Raw genomic sequence first — 10,505 nt, forward strand, 5'->3', positions numbered from 1 at the left:
TGATGGACGTAAACAACAAGTTACTTCCTGATTTAAAGGCGCGCGCCTATCCAAAAAGTATTCTTATTGGCTGAGTGACTAACCTCGCGTCCCCAGGCTTTCCATTGGCTTACTTACTGGCTCTTTTTATTTCAATGGCTCTGACGGCCTCCAGTGGTCATACAGCGGTAGTTACACCAGGCCATATGTTTCTGTCATTATTTTGTTTTATTTCACATTATATTGGGAAAGGTAATTTGGAATTGCGTCACGTCCGGTGCCATGTCCTTATTTGGTGTTGAACCAGCGATGGCTCACAACATTGTTTGTCAAGCCTCCGTGTAGACGGAAGGACATGAATTGTTTGAGAGAAGCGTGTCATTAACCAAGGTTTGTTTGTTTCTGAACCAATGTTTTACGTTCTTTGTCAACATTTAAGGTGTATGTTTGATTTGTATATGAGTTTAATTGATGCGATTTGTTTTTGTTACAGTTTGACGTTTGTTGTTGTTCATATGGGTTTCCTGTCATTCCATTCCCTTCATTCCCCTTATGCAGCCAGTGAGGTAAATCCATGTGTTCATGTATGCATTATATTGTCATGTTCGTTATGCTTAAGTTTGTTCATGTACTGATCGTTGTTTATTCATTGTGTGTTCATCAGTTTTGACGTTGGTCTATTGAGAGAGTGAGAGCTCAATAAAATCATCAGTAAACAGAAACGACTGACTCGTTCATGGAGGGAGTGACACTAGCTGTCTAAACAAAAAGGTAATAAAAATGTTGACATATTATTGCTTATAGCAGCTTTAAGTAAAAGTATTCATACATCAGAGCCGAAGAGTTCTGATGATCCTGTGGCCTGTTACAGCTTCTCCTTGTTTTAGGTGTTGTTCAGTAGTGTTGTCTTCATGTGTGTTTATGTTTGTACATCTGTTATTTTAGGCCAAATCTTGTTTTTCGTCATTGTCTTTGCAGAGGCTGCACTGTACCATAATCTGCACGGGACTGGAAAGGTGAATTAAAAACCCTAAAAGGGCATTCTTGGACTCTTCTGTCTTTTTGGAGCCTTGGCCGGTCGGCCAACCTCACAGTTACTGTGAAATGTAAGGTATTTAAACCAAATGTGTTGGAAAAAGTAACCGTTCAGTTGTGTTGACAGGCCGACCACCCCATCCCGGCTGCTAAGATGTCCATGTGAAGGTCACCAGCGTTCTGAGTGGCCTCCAGGCCCGACCACCCCATCATGGCTGCTAAGATGTCCATCTGGACATTATGAGTGTTTGTATAGAGAGAAGCATTGCTGAAGAGCTTTGCATATCAGTCGTTTCTTGCTGCTGCCAAATATATGATATCTGTGATATCTGTAGTGTTTGGTACATGGCCGCTTATGAGATGTAGATATAAGTACACCTGACTGGTGGAAATAGCCTTGTGATACATACTGGGTGTGCTTTTTGGTCGTTCACAAAACAAACAAGTAAACAAAATGCCACAAAATCACACAAATCAAGGGATGTCCGACAGTCTGTGTTGGATATTGTCCAACTCCTAATTTCCGATATCAACAGATGTGTATATATGCAGGCTTTTTCCAGTGGTGGAAAAATAACTAAAACTTTTTTCTTAAATAAAAGTAGGCTATAAATACTGCAATATAGAAATATACTCCGTTACAAGTAAATTCAACATGTAGGCCTACCCGAGTAAAAGTACAAAGGTTTTGGTATAAAAATGTACTTAAAGTACAAAAAGTAAAAGTGCTCATTATGTAAAATGTCTCATTTCAAGTTTTCAAATGTAAAAAGAAATATTTGAAAATGGCAGATCTACAAGCTCACGTGTCTCATTGTGAGCTTGTAGATGTTTTTAATGTAAAAAAAATAAACTATATTTTTTTAATGCCTTTATCGGCCGACATTCCTAACAAAAACATATCTCAAATGTGTCAATACATTTCAAAGAATGTCACAAAAGCCACAAGTGCCACTAAAACTTCACTAATAAATAAATAAAACATCCACAAGTAAATGCCACAGTTTGACAAACATGCCAAAAAAATGAAGAAATTACAAATAAGTTTCATAAACCTCTTCTGCCGTATGTCCATAGAACTTCAGCTCTGTTGCAGCAAGCCAGTCCAGTGTGTCATTGTCTAGGTCACCTAAGCCATGATCACCATTCGGTGGCCGGTATTTGGGGCTGATGGTTATTGCGTTCCACAGTCTGTAGTGGATCCTCGCATTCACAGTGGGCACTGTCCGAGATGTCACTTCTGCTTTGAGGGTTGTCCACTCCTTGCAGGGGCGGTGCTGGCAAAGAACATATTTGGGGTCCTCAATGTATTCCACTGGTCCCTCTGTCTTGCCTTCACCCAGGATGCCTTGGAGGTGTCAGCTGGTGTTGTGTGGAGCATTTCCTGGGCCTGTGTGGCAAAGGGGCACCGTGACTTTATGCGCGCGCGCGTGTGTGTGTGTGTTGTGGCAAAGGGCACCGTGACTTGATGCACGTGTGCTGTGGTGTCTCTGACGACCTTGTGGAGGAGGTGGCTGGGATTCACTCAGCTGTGCCTTCCCGGTGAGGGCTAGCGTGGCTGCTTCTCGTCTGATCTCTGTTGGAGTGATTCCAGCGAGGGCAGGCAGTTGTTTGTTTTGGGGTGGCCCATCCGGTGTTGAGGGCTGCATCCAGCTTCTTGACGTGAGGGCTACGGCTCCAGACTGGGGCACAGTACTGTATGCAGACAAGTATGTCTGCATAGCCATACTTGATGTTGTTGCAGGGAGGTCGTGGATTTGTAGATGTTGAACAGCATCATTCAGTGCCAGCACTGACCCCCTATGGGACGCCATTCTTGAGCTTTCTCACCCTGCTGCCTCGGTCGTTACTGGTGTGGAACCGAAAAGCTTCACAAACATGCCAAAAAATGATTTCTATTTTTTAAACCTTAACTAGTTTATTTTCTAATTTGTTTTTACTTCTGTTTTGTGAAGCAACTTTGGGTACCTTGAAAAGTGCTATATAAATTGTATGTATTATTAAAAATAAATAAAAGTGGACAGACACAGAAATTGTCGCCACACAGACATCACAAATTCCTATTGGCGGCAGCAACAAGTGAGTGATGTGCAAAGCTCTTCAGCCATTCATAGACTATAACGTCTAATGTCTTCCTTCCAGATGCTGCGATCGAGGCTCAACCGGCGCCCATACAGGTGGATATCTGCAGTTCTCGCTGTCCATGGAATGGTATGGTCAGCTTCTGTTTTAAATGTTCTCTATACATTTTGTGTATGATGTGAAAGTACACAATGTCTCTTGGTCACTTTAATTAATCTTTTGTTCTTTCTTTGTCAGGGTGGATGCGTCGTGGAAGGACAGAGATCCGTTCCAAAGCTTCCCTCCCGGGGGTTTCCTCTGCGAACTTCTGATGAGCTGTGAGTAGGAATATTTATTTGTTTCTGAGGATGGATATCTGCTTTTGTACTGTGATGGCACGAAGTATAGCATGGCAGTATGATGCCTCTTAGTGGCACTGGTTGAATGTCTGTCAGCTCTCCAAGCTAATCAAAGTCTTAATGACACTTTTGAACCACTTCAACCCCAGCATCCCTATTCTGGGGGGAGCGTTCAGCAAAAATAGATCTACAAGCTCACACCGCGTTGCAACATGTTTGTTGTAGATCTGCTATTTTTGGCAAATCAATCTGTGTAGAGTGAAATCGGAGCATATACCAAATGCTCTCTTTAAAGGTCTGTTTTATCAAATATATATATATAGAGGGTTTAAGTGGTTCTGAATTTTCAGCTCAACAAAAGCTGAAAAATATTGTCTTTACATGTCTTTCTTTCTTAGGCCGGAGATCTGGTTAGATGCCGGAGGACTTCGGACCTGGGCCTGCCAGGTGAGGAACCGCACAGTAAGAACTCTATAGTAAAAAAAGATCCTACTCAGTCTGCTTCTCATAGGAGGACTGTGCTGTTCTTTTTAAACAATATTTATTTACAAAAATGTTTAGATTTTTATTATAGTGAGAACGATGGCTTCCATTTTTGCATTGCAACTTTTCAGGACTAGAAAGCCTGCCGTTTCTAATAGCTTGGAATCCTTATCGATGATGTCACTGGTGGACGGGTTTCTGAACTGCCCACAGTCCTATGAGACACCAAAAAAATGGTAGCCATTATTAGTGAGGACTAGTATAATGAAGATAGGTTGTGAAGTGGTCCTTTAAACGTTGATTACTGCAAGTGATATGTTTAGCTTCTGTTTTAAAATGTCTCTATAAATAAAAGTTTGATGTAGGACTAGGCTATATAAATAATATATATCTGGCTCTTGGTCACTCTAATCAATCTTTATTTCTTTGTTAGGATGGAGATCGTGGGAGACGTCGCTGGAACGCCACTGCTGGACAGGGTACACACACACGCCACAGCTGTGAGTAGGAATAGTTCTTTCTTGTTTCTGAGGATGGATAACTGCTTTTGTACTGTTATGGCACGAAGAATGGCATCATCTAATTTAACATTTGTGGAGTTGGTCACCTGACCAAAAGCGGTTGACAGAAACTGGTCGACATGTTCTGTTGCCCCAACAGCGGCAGAAACAAGGCCACAACCACGCTATTTACACACACTACAACTCGCTTACAATTCGCAAACCTGGCAACACTTCTCTGTGTTCTCATAGGCCCACCAGGCCCGCCCCCACAGCTACTTTTCAGTCTCACAATCGGCCATCTTGCTTTTTACTTCGATGCGCGAGTGGACATTTAATGCAAATACATTAATTATAGCTCCAGCAAGCAAACACAAACACCTCAACTCCATCTCATTGTGAATAAGAATTCCGAGGGGAAAAATATTTTTTGGAACGCCACTTTCACCCAGTATGAAGCTAAATGTGGAAGCCGTGTGTGTCACACCAACACTGGTGACCCAGAGAATCCTGTGCCGATTCTCAGGCATCTGGCCTGAGGCACTGCCTGCGAGTTGGCTCTGCGTGCGCTTTTTCCAACTCTCACTGATTTATCCAGCTCACACGTCAATCACAGTCAGCAGCTCTCAGCCTGCACACACACGCACGTCTGTCTTGCGCACACGCACACACACACACACATACACACACACACACACACACACACACACAGAGACACACAGGAATAGGCATGCAGGCTAAGGCGAGTGGCAATTTAATGCAAATAAATTATTTATAGGTCCAGCAAGCAAATCATGATGGTCTGTAGGTCACAATCACATTCCGATTTGAGGGGTTGTGTTTTGTATGACATTTTGGCCAGTAGTTTTATATCTATCTCAGCTTTTGCCTGATAGCACACATGCTAACAGTGCTGACCACAACGTTAGCAGCATTTGATGACAGCTTGCCATAGCAACGTACAGTGTGCGCAGACCTAACGTGAGCTTCTGGGACAGAAACTTGCGTTTTCATGACAGCAGCAGCTGCTGCACCCTGTGATAGATACTGTGCTAAAGATGCTAAAGCAACACAAAACAACATCCACACGCAAACCAAACCAAAACAACCCAGGGACCAGGGTTGCCACATATCGTGGATGTGAGAGTGAAACAAGCAACCAGGTCTATAAAAATGTTAATAGGCCAGTTCAAAGTAGGTAAATCAGAAATGGTCCGGAAATTAGTCTTAAAATAATCAATTATAGTGTTGACTGTCACACTTTGTTGTCTAATGTTGTTTCAGAGCAGTGGAACTCAAACATTTCCATGTCAAGGACTACCAATAGATAAACAAGTCCAAAGTAGCTTATAATGATCAGACTTGGCAACACTGTCTCTAGGTTGAACGTTCGCCTTTACAAGCTCACACATATGAAATATGTTTTTTTGAATCTTCAAACTGAGACATATTTGATGATAATACTGTTAGCACAGTCATCATACTCCAAGAGCATACAAATGGAACCAAATGGACCCTGATTTTCCCAGAGAGCAAATGGTATCAAATGGGGGTCTGTGGCCTAATGCATTTCAAACTGGGGCTTCTTGGTATTATATTCTCTGCATATCTTATCAACTTGGGGTGAATATTTCACCACAATACTTTACTGAATATTTCACAAGAATATAACACAAGAGTCAAATGTACGGTCAAATGTAATCACAATATAGGCTACAGATGTAAATATTTATGACACAGTAAAATGTCGAAAATTAGTGCTATCCCCCCCCCACACACACACACACACACGACAGGCAAGGCTGTTGTTTGCATCGTTAGCAGGCAGCAGCTACCTTGCCACTGCTCTCTGTGACTGTAGTTGTTTCACCATGTTTGCGTATTTATGAGAAATAAAAAACACTTTCTGTTATTATAATAATTTATAACCCATCCGTTACTACATGTGCAGGGCACACTACTGAGTTTAAAAACACAGCTGAAACATGAAGTGGAGTCTGTCAACTCGCAATTTCCTTCTTCCCATATTGTGCTGCAATGTAACTAGGATTCGCCGGCCGAAGGCCGGCGAAATTCTAGTTTACTACAGTCATCCAAATGTTTTAAATATTTTATGATAAATCTAAATGACTCTGCACAATAGTTTGAGAGTCAATATCTCATCTGCTTTTAGAAGCACTTGAATAAAAAATGACAAAAGATGTTGAGGACTGTACATGTGTTGATGCCTCCTAGTGGCACTGTGGTTGAATGTCTGTCAGCCTTCCAAGCTAATCAAAGTCTTAAAACCCCAGCATCCCTATTCTGGGGGGAGCGTTCAGCAAAAAATAGCAGATCTACAAGCTCACACCGCGTTGCAACGTGTTGTGAGCTTGTAGAGCTAATGCTTTCTTCTTTCTCTCTCAGGATGGAAATGGCAGACGCAGCTGAAGCCTCTAGAGATCTGCAGGTCTGTCCATGGATGGATGGGAGGACGGAGATCTGGGTAGACGTCGCTGGAACGCCACTGCTGGACAGGGTACACGCACACACACACGCACACGCACACACAGAGCAAAGCTAATTTGGTGTGTTTTTTTTCTTTTCTTTCTTTGTTAGAATGGAGATCTCGATAGACGAGCTGATGTTCCCGGACAGAGATCCGTTCCAAAGCTCCCCCCCCCCCCCCCCCCGGGGGCTTCCTCAGAGGACTCTGATGAGCTGTGAGTAGGAATAGTTATGGCTTGTTTCTGAGGATGGATAACTGCTTTTGTACTGTTATGGCACGAAGAATGGCATCATTTACTACAGTCATCCAAATGTTTTAAATATTTTATGATAAATCTAAATGACTCTGCACAATAGTTTGAGAGTCAATATATCATCTGCTTTTAGAAGCACTTGAATAAAAAATGACAAAAGATGTTGAGGACTGTACATGTGTTGATGCCGCCTAGTGGCACTGTGGTTGAATGTCTGTCAGCCTTCCAAGCTAATCAAAGTCTTAATGACACTACCACTTCAACCCCAGCATCCCTATTCTGAGGGAGCGTTCAGCAAAAATAGCAGATCTACAAGCTCACACCGCGTTGCAACGTGTTGTGAGCTTGTAGAGCTAATGCTTTCTTCTTTCTCTCTCAGGATGGAAATGGCAGACGCAGCTGGAGCCTCTAGAGATCTGCAGGTCTGTCCATGGATGGATGGGAGGACGGAGATCTGGGTAGACGCTGGAGGACTTCGGACCTGGGCCTGGATGGATGGGAGGACAGAGGACGGAGATCTGGGTAGACGCTGGAGGACTTCGGACCTGGGCCTGGATGGATGGGAGGACAGAGGACGGAGATCTGGGTAGACGCTGGAGGACTTCCGACCTGGGCCTGGATGGATGGGAGGACAGAGGACGGAGATCTGTGTAGACGCTGGAGGACTTCGGACCTGGGCCTGGATGGATGGGAGGACAGAGGACGGAGATCTGGGTAGACGCTGGAGGACTTCGGAGAGGAACTCAACATATACGAACCGCTTCGGTGAGGAACTTGACCGTACGAACCGCTTTAGGGTTGGGGCTTTTTTATAGGCTTTATAGTAAAAAGCCAATAATCGTCCGTTGCCGATAATCGGTCAATCCCTATTCTTAAACGTTACTGTAAGTGCATGTGTATGTTGTGACAGGACACACACCCACACACACACACACACACAGCAAAGCTAATTTGGGGTGCATGTGTGTCTGTCTGTCTGTCTTTCGTTCTTTGTTAGAATGGAGATCTCAGCCGATGCCCGAGATCCGAAGCATTCCCTGGGTGTTTCCGCTGAGGACTTCTGGGTCGCTGGGAGGCTCGGATGGAGCTGGAAGGTTCGGTAGACATCACTGGAACCCGTTTAGGCCTGTCGGAATTTTAGGTTTTATAATGGCCGATTTAATTGTTTCTCAAATAAATTACTAGTAACAATTTAATTGCGTCATAACATAGCATTCTAAATAAAACTTTGGCTTTTGTAGGCTTTGTAAACAAAAAGCTGCACATGGCATAATTCAACAACTTTATACACTAAAAGAGAAGAAAATTACAAAGTGACACGTTTAGAGCTTGTAGATCGGTTGCTTCCATTATTTCTTTAAAATGTTTGACAATATATGAACATTTTCAACATGGAGACGATTATGACTAATCTCTAAAAAAGTATCTCAAATACTTGGCGATTAGGTAATTGTGACAGGCCTAAATCCTTCTAGTTGTGTTTTTTATATCATGTTCTGTAATCAGTTAGGGTTGACTATAGACTTTTTTTAGGAACAAGATCATCATGCCGGTGAAGAGCACGTTTCTAGCCGATGGAGCAACTATTTCTGATCACCTTTGGAGTTACATCACAGCAAGGTAACTATACAACACACGCACACACACTATGATCATGACATGACATCAGCTTGTGACTGCAACTTGTTCCTGTTCGCAGATGACTCGGCACTGCTAGTCTCGGACAGGAACAAACTGCAGGTTGAAAAGGCCCTCAGCTCTGAACTCGGTAGAATCTGCACCTGGCTCGCTGATAACAAACTATCTTTACACCTGGGAAAAACTGAATCCATTCTCTTTGGATCTAATAGTAATCTCAGCAAGGCAAATGGCTTCTTGGTTAGAGTTGGTGACAACATTATCACACGTAAAAATGAAATTACCTACCTAGGTTCCATCCTGGAGGCTAATCTTTCCGGTGATAAAATGGCCACCAACGTAATCAAAAAAGTCAACCAAAGAACAAGATTCCTTTACAGGATCTCCTCACTGGTCAACAAAAACACCTTAAAGACCTTAACAGGAGCCCTCGTACAAGGTTTCTTTGACTATATGCATGCACCTCCTGGTACCACAGCACCTCAAAGGCCCTTAAAACTAGCCTCCAGACCTCCCAAAACAAACTGGTCAGGCTCCTACTTGGCCTCACCCCCCGAACCTACCTCACTCCTGCCCACTTTGACAGGCTGGAATGGCTTAGGGTCGACGACAGAGTACAGCATCTTGCAATGGGTCTGGTCCACAAGATTCGATACACCACCAAGATACCCATGTACCTGTCTAGATACTTCCTTTATGTTAACGAAGTCCACACCCACAACACCAGAGGGAGTGCAACGAACCATGTACAACCCAGATTCGGCACAAACAAGGGACTAAATTATTTTCACTCCTATGCCACCAAAATGTGGAACGCCCTACCAACAGTCATTAAGACATGTGAATCCCTTGACTCCCTTTTTCCCCTCACTGTATACGTTTATTTTCCCTTTTTACCTCCTTTATGATGAATTCCTGTTCTGTTCTTTGACTATATAGAAGTGTCTTATTTGTACGTCTCTAAATGTTTTGAAGAATTGAACATGGTGGACCCTCTTGTAAACAAGTGTAATGCTTAATTGGGTCGTCCACTTGCAGTTAACAGTCTTTGTATTGAGTTTGTGCTTGACATGTACTGTAATTCTGCAAACTGTTAATAAATATTTCAATCAATATTGTTTTATGAACAAAGTAGTAATGAGCATTTCTTTCTTTTCTTTAGGACGTTGCTGGTCTCCTGTGTGGCTCCATCTGGAGGTCACCAGGGTTCTGAGTCACTCAGATCCTGACTGGTAGTGGTGATATGTAGATGTGATCAATCAGGGCTCTAAACAATAAAATAATAAACAAATATAAATAACTAGATAATAATATAAATAAATGGATAAAACGAACGATAAAAAAATAGATTATAGTAAAATAAAAGTAAATTAAAATAGTAAAATAAAAGTAAATTAAAATTAGTAATACATAAAATAAAATTAGTAATAGCATAGTAATGGATAAAATAAATATAATTAGTAATGGACAATAATACATAAAATAAATTAAATTATCAATATAGAAATGCATAAAATTTGTAATAACAGTAATACATAAAATAAATAAATGCATAAAAATAAAATGAGTAATAACAGTAATACATAAAACAAATACAATTTGTAATGCATGAAGTAAAATTAGTAATAACATAGTAATACATCAAATAAATACAATTAGTAATATAGTTATACATAAAATTAGTAATAACATAGTAATATATAAAATAC

At 41.8% G+C, this 10,505-nt stretch overlaps 2 long non-coding RNA genes across 2 annotated transcripts; both read left to right on the forward strand.

Annotated features, from left to right (window-relative positions):
* The first annotated feature begins 235 nt into the window (after window positions 1–235).
* LOC308335557 lies at window positions 236–750 on the forward strand. The gene is made up of 3 exons (XR_013966044.1): window positions 236–369; window positions 473–545; window positions 644–750. It is a non-coding gene; the product is annotated as an uncharacterized lncRNA (long non-coding RNA).
* A 6,797-nt stretch (window positions 751–7,547) lies between these two features.
* LOC308335188 lies at window positions 7,548–10,241 on the forward strand. The gene is made up of 4 exons (XR_013965996.1): window positions 7,548–7,923; window positions 8,156–8,252; window positions 8,692–8,778; window positions 9,959–10,241. It is a non-coding gene; the product is annotated as an uncharacterized lncRNA (long non-coding RNA).
* The last annotated feature ends 264 nt before the right edge of the window (window positions 10,242–10,505 follow it).

Source organism: Protomyctophum bolini (assembly GCF_963924005.1).
Source record: "Protomyctophum bolini genome assembly, chromosome: 20".
In the NCBI taxonomy this organism is placed as follows: Eukaryota; Metazoa; Chordata; class Actinopteri; order Myctophiformes; family Myctophidae; genus Protomyctophum; species Protomyctophum bolini.